This window comes from Lissotriton vulgaris, chromosome 7 (genome assembly GCF_964263255.1).
Source record: "Lissotriton vulgaris chromosome 7, aLisVul1.2, whole genome shotgun sequence".
Classification (NCBI taxonomy): Eukaryota; Metazoa; Chordata; class Amphibia; order Caudata; family Salamandridae; genus Lissotriton; species Lissotriton vulgaris.
The window spans coordinates 732,283,435-732,296,671 of record NC_141695.1 but is presented as its reverse complement, the minus strand read 5'-3'; positions in this window follow the sequence as shown (position 1 = coordinate 732,296,671).

Here is a 13,237-nt window from a genome sequence, read left to right as displayed (position 1 = left end):
ATGATGGAGGTGGAATGTGACTTTTGAAACTGATGATGGAATACGTGGTGAAAGGGTAGCCAGAGCGGAAGCTTTTGGAGTCTTAGATTAATGATGTTTTGATGTTGCATGAGGAATTATCTATTGCTTATGGGTTCCTTTATAGGGGGGAAGGATTGGTGCCACCGGAAGGGTTAGGATGCAAATTTGGGAATTTAGCGCAAGAAGGGCACCTGTGCAGAAATAGGACTAAAGTTGAGTTGAGAGAGTGCTGCTCTTGATGGCCTCGGATGAACCAATTGGTTGAGAAGGTGGTGAAGGAGTGTGTGTAGTGTGCGTACTGTGACAACAACAAAGTGACCAGACTGGTTCTTTTGTCACCTGTGGAAGTGACTGAGAAACCGTGGTGTAAGGTGACCATGGATATTGTGTGACTGTTTAATTCTCTTTCCCAGGCAGAGGGATATGTTTTGAATCTGCTTAAGTACACGTCTAAGTGCGTTTTGAGGGTGTGTGTCAGGAAAGTCAATACTCAGATGGTGAGTGAGTTTTTGAAGGATGAATTTGTGAAAAAGGGTGTACCTGAGTGCATAGTCACCAATAATGGTGTGCAGTTTGTCTCGTCTCAAATGGTGGAATTTCTGGAGGAAATGGGTGTCATACCTTGTAGAACTGCACTTTATTCTCCCAAGGCAAATGATCTGGTGGAGAACATGAATAGACTGGTGAAAGCATGTGGTCAGCAGGCTGCGTGTAGTACGGTTTTAATAAAGAATCTTTTGAGAGAGAAAGTATGGGCACACAGAACCACCCCCAATCCTATCACTAATTTTCCACCTGTTAGTGTGTTGAGTGCAAGAAGAGCTGTCACTAAAATGAATCTCCATTGGATAAAAGGTGGAGTACTGGAGAATAAAGATGGAGTGAAGATGTGAAAGTGAAGATTGCTAGTCATAAAGAAAAGTATAAAGAGAGATTTGGCAAGAAACATTGTGTGAAGAACATCCGGTGGTCAGTGGATGATGAATTGTGGATCAGGAAAGCAAGGTTTCATGCTAAAATCAAAGGCGGATTTTTGGGACCATTCCATATGACTGAGGTGAAATTAAACACAGTGAGTGTGCATACTGGAGAGTAGTGGAGCATGTCAATGTTGGCAAAGGTGTGTAAAGCGCATGAAGGAGTGGAAGAGAACAAGGCAGTCATGGGCAAAAATACCTTACAGTGGTATGGTTGAAAAGATAGCTCCCAGAGTGAAGGGGTTGTTTTACCACTCAGAGTCATGTGTGCCCCTGGATGGATAAAAGATTATTGTGAAAAGTTTTTTTTCCATCTTATAGAATAGGGGCATAGACTGTCATTGTGCATATGTCCTTTGTGTTGAGGTTGAACTGCAAATTGAAATTTAAATTATATAACTTTTGTGTTCTCGATTTTACATTTGTCTTACAGACCACAAACTGAAATTCAAATATATACCAATCTAATCTCTATTTTTTATTGTTCTCTTTATTTATTTTTTAAACATACTTTATTGATTTTATTTTTATCCGCTGCCTCCATGAACACAATTTATACATTACGCTGTAAGTAAGCAGGGGATCATACATTTGTTGGTTACATTTGTATTATAGCTGTCAGCTTAACTGAAATTGTCAGAATTATATCAGGTATACATATACTTCTTCCATGAATTACACTTACATTATAACAACTACCCGTCCCCCTTTCCTCCTTTCTAGCTAATCTGGTCCATTTTTAATCATATTGCTGCGTCTCAGACCCCTCTGTGCTATGGTCACAGTACTAGTGAGCGTACTATCTGATTGTGCGTCCTGCCTGTACCTGCGCTGGGTTCTACCACTCAGTGTTACGTCAAGTCAATGTGTATCCACTATACATTAGGGGTGCTAGGTAGGGGATCAAGTTCTATGACTTTGAAGGCCTCCAGCATGACATCTCATTCCATAGAGATCTGGTTCTTAGGCAGCCCTCGGCCTCCTCTCGTCGTATTGCTGCGATCTCAGCTTCACCCCAGCACACTACCTCATTGTGCCAGGTGTATACTGTTGGCAGTTTTACCGACTTCCATCTCACTGTATGGACCATTTGGCAATAAGTAAAGCTAAGTCTGAAAATCGGGGCTGCACTTTCTGTTAGATGATTTATCTGCGAAGCTCTAATAAGCCTCCTACGACTGTTTACCAGTTTGAAGGTGTGTTACTGTGTCTATGTTTCGCAGCACTTCCTTCCAGTACACTCTAAGGCATGGACAAGACCACAACATGTGGACTAAGACCGCTACTTCTACCTTGCATCGGGGCAGTAGTGCTGTGTGTTAGGGAACATCTGTTGTAAATGGTGTGGTGTAAGGTAGGCCCTGTGCAGAACCATAGATTGTATAAATTAAAATTTTGCATTTAGGCTCACTTTTTTAGGGTATTCTAAAATGCTGGCCCATTCCTTATCGGATATCTCCTTTTCTATGTCCCCAGACCATTTGTCTCACAAGTTGTTAAGGGACACCGCAGCCTGTGCCCGGATACCGTTATACAGCCATTTGATGAGATGATGGCCTTCACCCATTAGGTACATTGCCTGTACTAATTCATGTTTTGGGGGTTCTTCTCTGTTAGGGGCCCAGTGTTTCGTCACATACTGTATTATGACAGTGTGCGTCATATATAAGTGGTTTGGTACCCTATTTTCTTGTGTGAAGTTCTCATGGTCTAGTAGGATATTATTGCTGAATAGTGCCTATACAGGATCAACCCCCTCTTCAGTCCAGGCCAGAATTCTGCGTCGTGTGATCGATCCATTGGGCAGTGGCATCCCTTATAGTGGGATGTTATTTGCATATGGAAGACAGCGGGATGTGTACTGTATTGCTTTTTTCCAATATACAAGCACTATCCATAATAGGTCATTATCCCTCACAAGACTGACAGAAGCAGCCTTGCAACTCGAAAATGCGGAGCGCTGTCCCGCAGGATATTTATCTGCATTCTGGTTACAGTGCATTGGTTATCATTTACCAAAGGGATTTCCCCCACTACGGCTGTAGAGAAGTACAGCCTGAGCCCATCTGGCCGCATTCTGGTTATTTTACTGGCAGTTTTTCCTCATATTGAGTACCCGGACGGGTTCTCATGTGAGTACCTTCTTTTCATCTATTTTTCCACGTGTGGCACACAATTCATGAGACTGCCCAGTTACATCCTTAGATGTCCCTTCATCGCTAGTCCTGAAGGGACCCTACACTGACTATAGGGTCGAAACGCCGTCGACACACAGAAGAAGCGAACCATTACACAGCGCATGTCATTGCATATTGCTGCTGTCTACATAGAGATTATTCTTGTTAATGGTTGACTTAAAAAATTGTGGAAACCTTGTATATAGAAATTCACACTGTCCCTTAACTTTGGGTTCCCGTTCTCACTTGGGACACAATGTACTAATGTTTTTTGATTTTCAAATTATGTTTATATTGCTTTTGGTCTAAAAATGTATAAAAATGTTACATGGATTCTCCTGTGTTAGTGTTCCTTTCGCCCTCTGTCATTGAGGTACCCTCTAAAATATTGCAATTTTGCCTCCTTTATTACAAAGGTATCTTATCAATCCACAGGAACCATTGTTTTTTCGTATATATCCATAATTGCGATGGCGCATCTTGGGGGATCTTGCTTTTGGGCAACAGTATTGTGTGCGGGGTTCCCTGGTTGATGTTGTGCACGGTGTATCCTAGCTTTTGCATATTGAGGCCTGCAGTCCAGTAGGAGAGCCATTGTAGCTGGCTCGTATAACAGTACGTACGAAAATCTGGTGCCCCAGCCCCCCCTGCTAGTCTCCAGTTGCAGTTTCTTTAGTCCCACCCTTCTTCGTCCGGTCCCCCATATTAGGTCCAACAGTATGGAGTCTAGTGTTTTGAAAAGAGAGGGGGGACTACTACTGACATGTTAGTGAAGAAATATAAAAGACGCGGGAGGACCACCATTTTAGATCTGGCTATACGGCCCATCACCGACAACGGCAGCGAGATCCAGATGGCCACTTTAGACCGTATCGCTCTAATCGCTCTGGTCAGATTGCCCTCTAGCAAGTCCACCTATGATCTATAAATGTGTACGTCTAGGTACTTGAACGTATGCTGTGCAATTGATAGGGTATACGGCCCAAAACAGATTACATCTGGGCGGTTACCTTCTTGAAAAATGAAGGCCTCGTATGACAGTACGTACAAAAATCTGGTGCCCCAGTCCCCACGCTAGTCTCCAGTTGCAGTTTCTTTAGTCCCACCCTTCTTCGTCCCGTCCCCCATATTAGGTCCAAGAGTATGGAGTCTATTGTTTTGAAAAGAGAGGGGGGACTACTACCAGCATGTTAGCGAAGAAATATAGAAGATGCGGGAGGACTACCATTTTAGATATGGCTATACGGCCCATTACCGACAATGGCAGAGAGAATCAGATGGCCACTTTAGACCAGATTACTCTAATCGCTCTGGTCAGATTGCCCTCTAGCAAGTCCACCAGAGATCTATAAATGTGTATGTCTAGGTACTTGACAAATGCTGTGCAATTGATAGGGTATAAGGCCCAAAATCGATCACATCTTGGCTGTTACTTTCTTGAAAAAAGAAGGCATGCGATTTTGCCTCATTGATGGCAAGTCCCGATATTTGCTCAAATTGTTAGAAAATACTTGGTACTGGTTCTAACGTATCTGTCAGGTCATGTGCATATATAAATTTATCCTCCACGTAGGCTGATATGAAATGTGTGGTGTTGCCTAGTTGGATTCCTGTTTGGCCTGACTCCTGTCACAACTTAAGAGCTAGCAGCTCCAACGCTAACACAAATAGCAATGGTGACAAGGGGCAACCTTGTTTCGTGCCTCTGCATACTGGATATGTATGCGATATGTGGGTTCCAGTATGGACCCTCGCAGTGGGGATCTCATATAGTAGTCGGACCCATTGGAGGTATTCGGGAGGTATACCACATTTCTCCATGGTCTTGAACATGTAGTCCCATGTAAGTGTATTGAATGCTTGCCTCAAGTCAAGCGTAACGCATTCTGCATTTTTATGGTCTACGGGGGTGGCTTCCATTATATGATACAATCTTCTAATGTTTAGAGATGTGCTGCGTGCTGTCACAAATCCACACTGATCTATATGGATAAGCTTATTCAGATATGGGAGAAGCCTACGTGTCAATATTTTGCTTAATATTTTGTATACTCTAGCAAGGAGTGAGAGCGGGCGATATCCCGCTATGTCCATTGCATCCCTTCTGGGATTAGGGAGTGAGAATTGCATGGTGGTGGGGAGAAGATGGCCTATTTCCAGCGATTTGTTATCTAGCTGCTCCAGCTGGGGGTCTAAAGCCTCAGAAAATGTGTAGAAAAATTCTATAAGAAGGCCATCTAGTTCTGGTGCCTTGTTCTGTGGCAGTTCCCTAATAGCAGCTTTGATTTCTGCTTTCGTAATGGGTCCTGCCAGTTCTTCTTGTGCTTCTGCACTAAGCTGGTGGTAGGGCAAGTCATTTAGAAATGTGTCTATGAGTGCACTATCTATTTGGGTAGGTACACTGTATAACTTGTCATAATATGTGTAGAAGGCCTCATTAATACCCTGTTGAGTGTGTACAGTCTATCCCCCTGGCGTGATGATTTCATACTTTACAGTAGTTGGTGGTGTATCCCTCCGTATACTGGCAAGGAGTGTCCCCGATTGGTCCACTTCTGTATGTTTTATTTGGGTGTACGCTCTATGGTTGATAACCCTGAGGCTCTCTACTATCCCAGCATGTTGTTTGCACGCCTCCTGTAGTGTTGCTGCTTTTGTAGGGTCGCTCACTGTCTCTTGTTCTGATTAATCATTTTATTTTTCACTGCTTTAATGTTTTTATGTACCTCCTACCTCATGCCCACTGTGATGCGGATTGCTGTACCTCTTATGACCGTTTAGAATGCATTCCATTCAACTAGGATCGAGGAAGCCGTATTCGTGTTATCTGCAAAGTAGTTAGTGATGGTAGTGGACAAAGTGCTACGAAATGCGGTGTCTTCCAACATTTGGGGCCAGAGCTTCCATGTGAGGACAGGGTGGAAATTTAGCCCCATGCAATGCTATGTGTGTTAAAAGAACGTGATGTAATTTTTTGGTGTAAGTGTAGTTTTTTTAATGTATGTGCTAAATTTTTTGCAGTAATTACTTTTATGAAAATTATTCTTTGCGTATTTTAGTTCTGTAGGGGGTTGTCGGTTTATAGGGGAATAGGGTGGGAAGTGATTTCATTATAATAAAAATAATTATTATGTTTTCTTTTTTATTATTTATAATTCATGCATTAATTAATTATTAATTGGTTATTATTTAATATTAAGAAATAATGATATTAATTGGGTGATTTTTTTAGAAGCGGGTTGTGGGCTTATAGGGGAATAGGGTGGGAAGTAATTTACTTATAAAAGTATTTATTAATTGTTATTGATTAATATTTATAATTAATATATTATTAATTAATTACTCATTGGTTATTAATATTAATTTATTAATAGATCATTTTTTTTATTGTGTTCTTTTTTTAGGAGCGGGTTGTGGCTTTATAGGGGAATAGAGTGGTTAGGTATTTAAATATAAAAATGAATTATTAGCTTTTATTTATTATTACTTATAATAAATTTAGTATTAATTAATAATTAATTGGTTATTAATTTTTATTACTTGATTAATTGATAATTGTGGGTTGTGGGTTTATAGGGGAAAAGCGTGAGAAGTAATTGAATTATAATCAAGTAATTGTTAATATTTATAATTAATTTATTAATAATTAATTATTTATTGGTTACTTGTAATAATTATTTAATTGATAATTATATTCATTTTAACCCTCTGCTATCCAATACTTTCCCTACTGATGCACTCACTGGAGTGGGAATGGTAATTTTTACCCCTCGGCTATCCAACACTTTCCCTACTGTTGTACACTCTGGAGTGGGAATAGTCATTTTAACCCCTACGCTATCCAACTCTTTCCCTACTCCTGCTCTCTCTGGAGTGGGAATAGTAATTTGTAAATCTCCGCTATCCAAAGCTTTTCTTACTGTTGCACTCATTGGAGTGGGAATAGTAATTTTTACCCCTCCGCAATCCAAAACTTTCCCTACTGTTGCACTCACTGGAGTGGGAATAGCAATTTTTAGCCCTCCGCTATCCATTACTTTCCCTACTGTTACACTCACTGGAGTGGGAATCGTAATTTTTACCCCTACTCTTTCCAATACTTTCTATACCGTTACACTCACTGGAGTGGGAATAGTAATTTTTACCCCTCCGCTATCCAACACTTTCCCTACTGTTGCACTCTCTGGCGTGGGAATAGTAATTTTTACCCCATGCTATCCAACACTTTTCCTATTGTTGCAGTCTCTAGAGTGGGAACGGTAATTTAATTTGTTACCCCTACGCTATCCAACACTTTCCCTACTGTTGCACTCACTGGAGTGGGAATAGTAATTTTTACCCCTATGCTATCCAACACTTTCCCTACTGCTGCACTCTCTGGATTAGGAATAGTAATTTTATCCCATCCGCTATCCAATCTTTCTCTACTGTTTTAGTTTATATAGTGTAAAATGTATTTGAAAAAGATTTTAAAAAATGTAATATTTTAATTTCTTATATATGTTTTTTGTTTTCAATGTATTTTATTGGTGTATGTGTATATATATGTATTTATAATTTTTAATGTTTTTAAATCATGTTATTAAAAAAAGTATTTATTAATATTATTAAGTAAGCATATATATTATATTTTATACATATATATGTTTAATTAATTTTACATTATATGTATTACTTATAATTTTAAACATTTTCTAATTATTTTAACTATACATTTTTTAATTAAATGTATTATTTACTTTATTTTACATTATTTTTTAAATATTAAAAAAAAGAAATTTTTAACAACAATATTTTCAGCGGCCCTGCGTTCTTGTGGGGCCATGTAGCAAGCTTTGTGAAGACATATCGGATGCTGTGGAGGGATTCATTACCTCTAGCCATTCCTCTGCTTCTTCTGGGCTATCGAAAAAGTATGACTTTTACTCGTGGATAATCTTCAGGCGGGCAGGAAATCAAAGTGCATATTTAAGTTCCAGGGCTCTGTGCTTCTTTTTAACTCAGTTGTTCTCATATTGGATCAGACTGCAGCTATACCAGAACCCAGTACCCTCTATTTTGAAATAAATTAGAGACTTATTACCAGTCACAAACTGCCCAATGAACGTGAAATACCATATTATTGCTTCATTGGGAGGAACATGGCGTCCGCCGAGTAAACGGCCGCAGACGCCCACGCAGGAGGCTCCTGTTATGCTGGGTCAATGAGGCTTGAAATACGTTCTGCATCCCTCGTTGCAATGCCTGTCTCAGAGCAAGTTATTCCTTAAATTATTTGTCAAAGTTAAGGCGCAATGGCGCATTACCTTTTCGTGCCTGCCTTTTGTCTCTGCTTTACCCTTCTGCGTCTTGTACGATCTTGTGTTCCCCGCTCTGCTCTACCCTGCCCCGCCTTTCCATTCCGGGTTCAGCGCGGTTGGCTGTGGCTGTCTGGTATGTGGGAGAAGTCTGTGGCAGATTAGGGATCGGAGATGGGTCCGGAAGTTAACGCTTTGGTTGTTTTGTCCGGGGTTTCCCTCGAGGATTCTCCTGGCGCTCTGCAGTCGGGCTGGTGCTGGAAGGTTGCCGCTAGCGAGTGGAGACGGAGTGAACCCCTTTCTTTGCTGCTGAGCAGTATAAGTACGCCCAGAACTGGGAGAGCCTTGCCATGGGGACAGGTAGGAGGGGCAAGCAATGAGATGGAGGGAGTGGAGAGAGGCAGAGCTAACCAGAGAGGGTGGCCAAATAAATAAAAACTTCCCTATAACTGCATGTTTAGTGCGAGGGGTCTTTTTCGAGGCTGTATCAAAAGCAGTATCAAAGGCTATATTAAAGCAGGAGGCCGTTGGGGGTAGTATTTGCTTAAAGATCTGTGAGGACTGTATGGAGGAGGACATCAGAGTGCAAGAGGGAAAGTCCCCCCCCAATAAACAGGTATTCACTGAGAGCAAGGGCAGCACACTTTTCAGCCAATAAATTGATTATTCAATCTTCCCTACCACAACGTAAATCACCACCAGTCGAGGAAGTAAAACTGACTGCAAAACAGCGTAAACAGGGAAGGGACGGGTTAGAAACCACTCCACCAAAATTTAAGACTCAAAGAAGGAAGGGAAAAGAGTGTTTAAAAAACCCCACTTACTCTAAACCCCAAATTACTCCATCCTTGAAAACTTTTTATCAAGTGATGTCGCTGTCAACTGCTAAAGTATCGTCCCCACCACCTCCGTATTTGCCCGTAGTGACAGAAGGAGCTTTGGAAAATAAATCTATGCCTAAATCTCCACACATGACGCCGCAAGGAGCCTCTTTAAGGCCCAAGACCACTTCAAAAACTGTAGGAGTTAAGAGTCCAAAGACCAAACAAGATATGCAATCAAATTCTCAGGGGGTCATTGGGCCAAAATTGGCCAAAAAGTTAGAATCCACTGGTCTTAGGGAGACTCGGGACAACACATTAGGGTTTCATCCAACTGTTGTTTTATCTAACAGATATTCAGTGTTAGAACTAGAAAAATCGGCAGAAACAGACATAGTGGACTCCGGTACCGACCAAGCTTTAACCCAGGTTGCAGATAATGTTTCTGAAACTAAAGGAAGCGGGGACAAGTTGGGAAACGCACAGATTTGGGAAAGTGAAAGTGAAAGTGGTGAAGATCAACTGCCCCATTCTCTGGTGGACATCCTTCTCACCCTGAAATCAGATATAGCAAATAGATTTACAGTTTCAGAGGCAAACCAGGCTGAATTGGCAAATAGGTTTTTAGTTTCTGAAGCGAATCAGGCTGCTATTAAATCTTCATGCGAAATTTTAGCTGAGAAACTGGAGGAGATCACAGTGAGAACTGAGGTAATCGAGGCAGAGATTCCCAGGATGAAGAGCGCAATGGAGTCTACTTCTTTCCAGCTGGAGAAGTTAGCTATACAGAATAAAGAACTTAAAGATGACCCGGAAAGGCTTGAGAACCATTCACGTCAGAATAACCTAAAATTTTTGAACGTGCCAGAGGCGATTGAGAGAAGATATAAAGGGCTTCGTAATTTCGCTTCTGGAAAAAACTGTATCTAAAGCTCTCCCCAACTTGGACTTGAAAAATGAAATCCAGAGGATACATAGAGATCCGTTTAAAAGGAACCCTGGAGGACAGAAGCCACGGAAAATCTTGGTGAACTTTCTTTCTTATTCAGTGAAAGAACAGATCCTATCAGCAGCGTTAAAAGCAGGCATTATACCATCTCCCTTCTCTGAGCTACCGGCATTTTCCTTTTCTATCAGGTCCGATATTTCGCATATAACGGCAGAAAGGCAATGGGCGCTGGGGAAGAGACTAACGGAATTAAATAGCTTAGGGGCAAAGGCCCAATTAAGGTTCCCAGCCACACTGCGTGTCATGTGGAATAATCATATGCACATGATACGAACAATTAAGGATGCAGATATACTTATAGCCCAGATCCAGGATGAAAAACAAGGGGGGATGTAAGGGAGATCAATTAACATAAAAATTTCTATTGATCCAGCAAGAAATAATTTTTTTCCTGTTATAAATCAGAGCCAATTGCGAGGCGGGGTCTGAATAGGTATCAACCTATTGGAAGGGAGGGTTCCTCAGGGTGATGGGATGCAGGGGGGTCACGGGGGTGGGATGTTGGAGGGGGTGTTTAAGGAAGGGGGCACTGGGTGGCAGTAAAAAAGATAAAAAATTGTCCTCATGCAATGATTTTCGAGATAATAGGTTGGTTAAAGAGCACCCTTTTCTTATAGATAAGCCCTGTATAAATCATATAAAGTTAAGATCAAAATGAAGGGGGGCCAAAATATTCAATTTATGTCATGGAATCTGAATGGCCTGAGATGTCTGAGAAGGCTAAGAATAATACTAAAATATTTAGAACTTTCACCTGTGCAAGTATTCTTGCTGCAGGAGACACATTTGAATAAGGCAGAGTTTGAATCTGTCTTCTCGAAAATACAATGGCTCCAATGTTTTGTCAATCCCAACAGACATTGAGTACCTGTGGAGTTGCCATCTTGGTAAAAAAGGGATGTACTTGTATAATAAGGTCAATTCAGACTGACCAAACAGGCAGATGGATTTTTGCACTGTTAGATTTTGAGGGGGAGAAGTTGACGTGTGTCTCGTATTACGGTCCCAATGCAGATGATCCTTCCTGTTTAGTAAAACTGCAAGATAAACTAATCACGGGAGATCCACCATTCATTATAGGGGGAAATTTTAACATCCTGCTTGACCCAGTAAAAGATAGATCTAATACTAGTCGTTCTTTAGGTACACCGAGAGCCCGAAGAGTCATGAAAAATGTATTAGTAAACATTAATTTAGCCTACCTATGGAGAGCTAAGATGGGGAACAGGGATGGATTTACTTTTTTTTGTAACAAGAACCACCATGCTTCCAGAATTGACTATGTTTTAGTAAACAATGAAAATGTAGAGAATATATAGTTAATATGTCTGTTTATCCAAGTCATCTGTCGGACCACGCGCCATTAGTATTTTTTATACTCCACAAAGACAAGTTTGCAACAGATCAGATGGACTTTAAATAGGTCAGCACTTTTGGACCCTAGATTAATCCAGGCAACTAAAGATACTACTTTAGAGTTTTTTTTTATCATCTAGGGTCTGCCTCGGAGGAGGTTATTAGGGACACCTATAAAGCTAATTTGAGGGGGTCTCTACGTAGTTTGATAAGTGCAAAAAATAAGCGCGACTCTCTGGAACTGCAGGTTTTGGAGGGAAGAATTTCTTCTTTGGAAGAGAAAAGAGGGCATACCTCCCAAGATAACGCAAGGGACATGCAGAGTCCTGAGGGGGAACTTGAGGAAGAAAGAAGAGACCTGCGGTCCTATCTAGACCAAAAGTGCAAGACACAGTGGAGGGCTCGAAATATGGAAATCTTTGAATATGGGGAGAGAGCAGGTGCCCTATTGGCATGGAAGGCAAGGATTGATAGGGCCAAGAGCAATATAAGTGAATTGCAGATTGATAGCATAGGAACTAAATCTAGTGAGCCCGTAAGTATTCAAAATTGTCTCCTGTCTCGCTTTAAGAATCTGTATAAGGAAGATATCAATCCCTCAAATGAGGCAATAAGATCATGGTTGAAGGGTAAAACTCTGCCAACTCTTACGAAAACAGCTAGGGTTTTTTAAGTTTCACCTATCTCCATGGAGGAGATTAAGGAACATATAAAGAGGGCAAAAACCAAGAAAGCAGCGGGTCTGGATGCCCTGCCCAGCGAAATTTACAAGGAACAGGTGGAAGAACTTTTACCTGTACTCCATACGTTATTCAATAAAGTGTACAGTTTAACAGGGAAGGTTCCCTCCTCCTGGAAAGAGGCCACAATAGTGTTGCTACTAAAGCCGGGAAAGGATCCCCTATTGCCAGACTCCTACCGCCCAATCTCCCTGCTAAATGCGGATTATAAGATCTTTACGAGCATATTGGCAGGGAGATTGGGCAAACTGACATCTAGTCTGATCAATTGTGATCAAAAGGGCTTTATGCCCGGGAAAATTATCCAGGAGCACATCCAGCTGCTAATAGGCAATATTGACCAAGCAGAGAACATAGGGATCCCTTGGTCATGGTGGCATTAGATGCCGCTAAGGCATTTGACCGGGTCTGCTAGAAATATTTATGGGAGGTGCTGGAAAGTATAGGCATGGGTCAAATCTTTATCCAGACCTTAAAAAACTGTTATAATGGAGCTTCGGCGAAAATCTTAATAAATGTTTTTTGACCCGAGCTTTAAAATACAGAGAGGGACTAGACAGGGGTGTCCCCTGTCTCCTATGGTATTTAACATATACATCGAGCCCTTGGCGCAGGCCATCAGGCAGAACAATACAATAAGGCCCTTTAAATCAGGAAATTATGAATGTAAAATTGCTCTATACGCAGATGACATCGTAATTTACACCATAGACCCTGATATCTCTATCCCCTATCTAGAAAATCTACTGCTCCAGTTAGGCGAGATCTCTGGTTATATGGCAAACTAAGACAAGACCGAGATCATGTGTTGGAATCTGAAGAATAGCTATGGCCCTGAA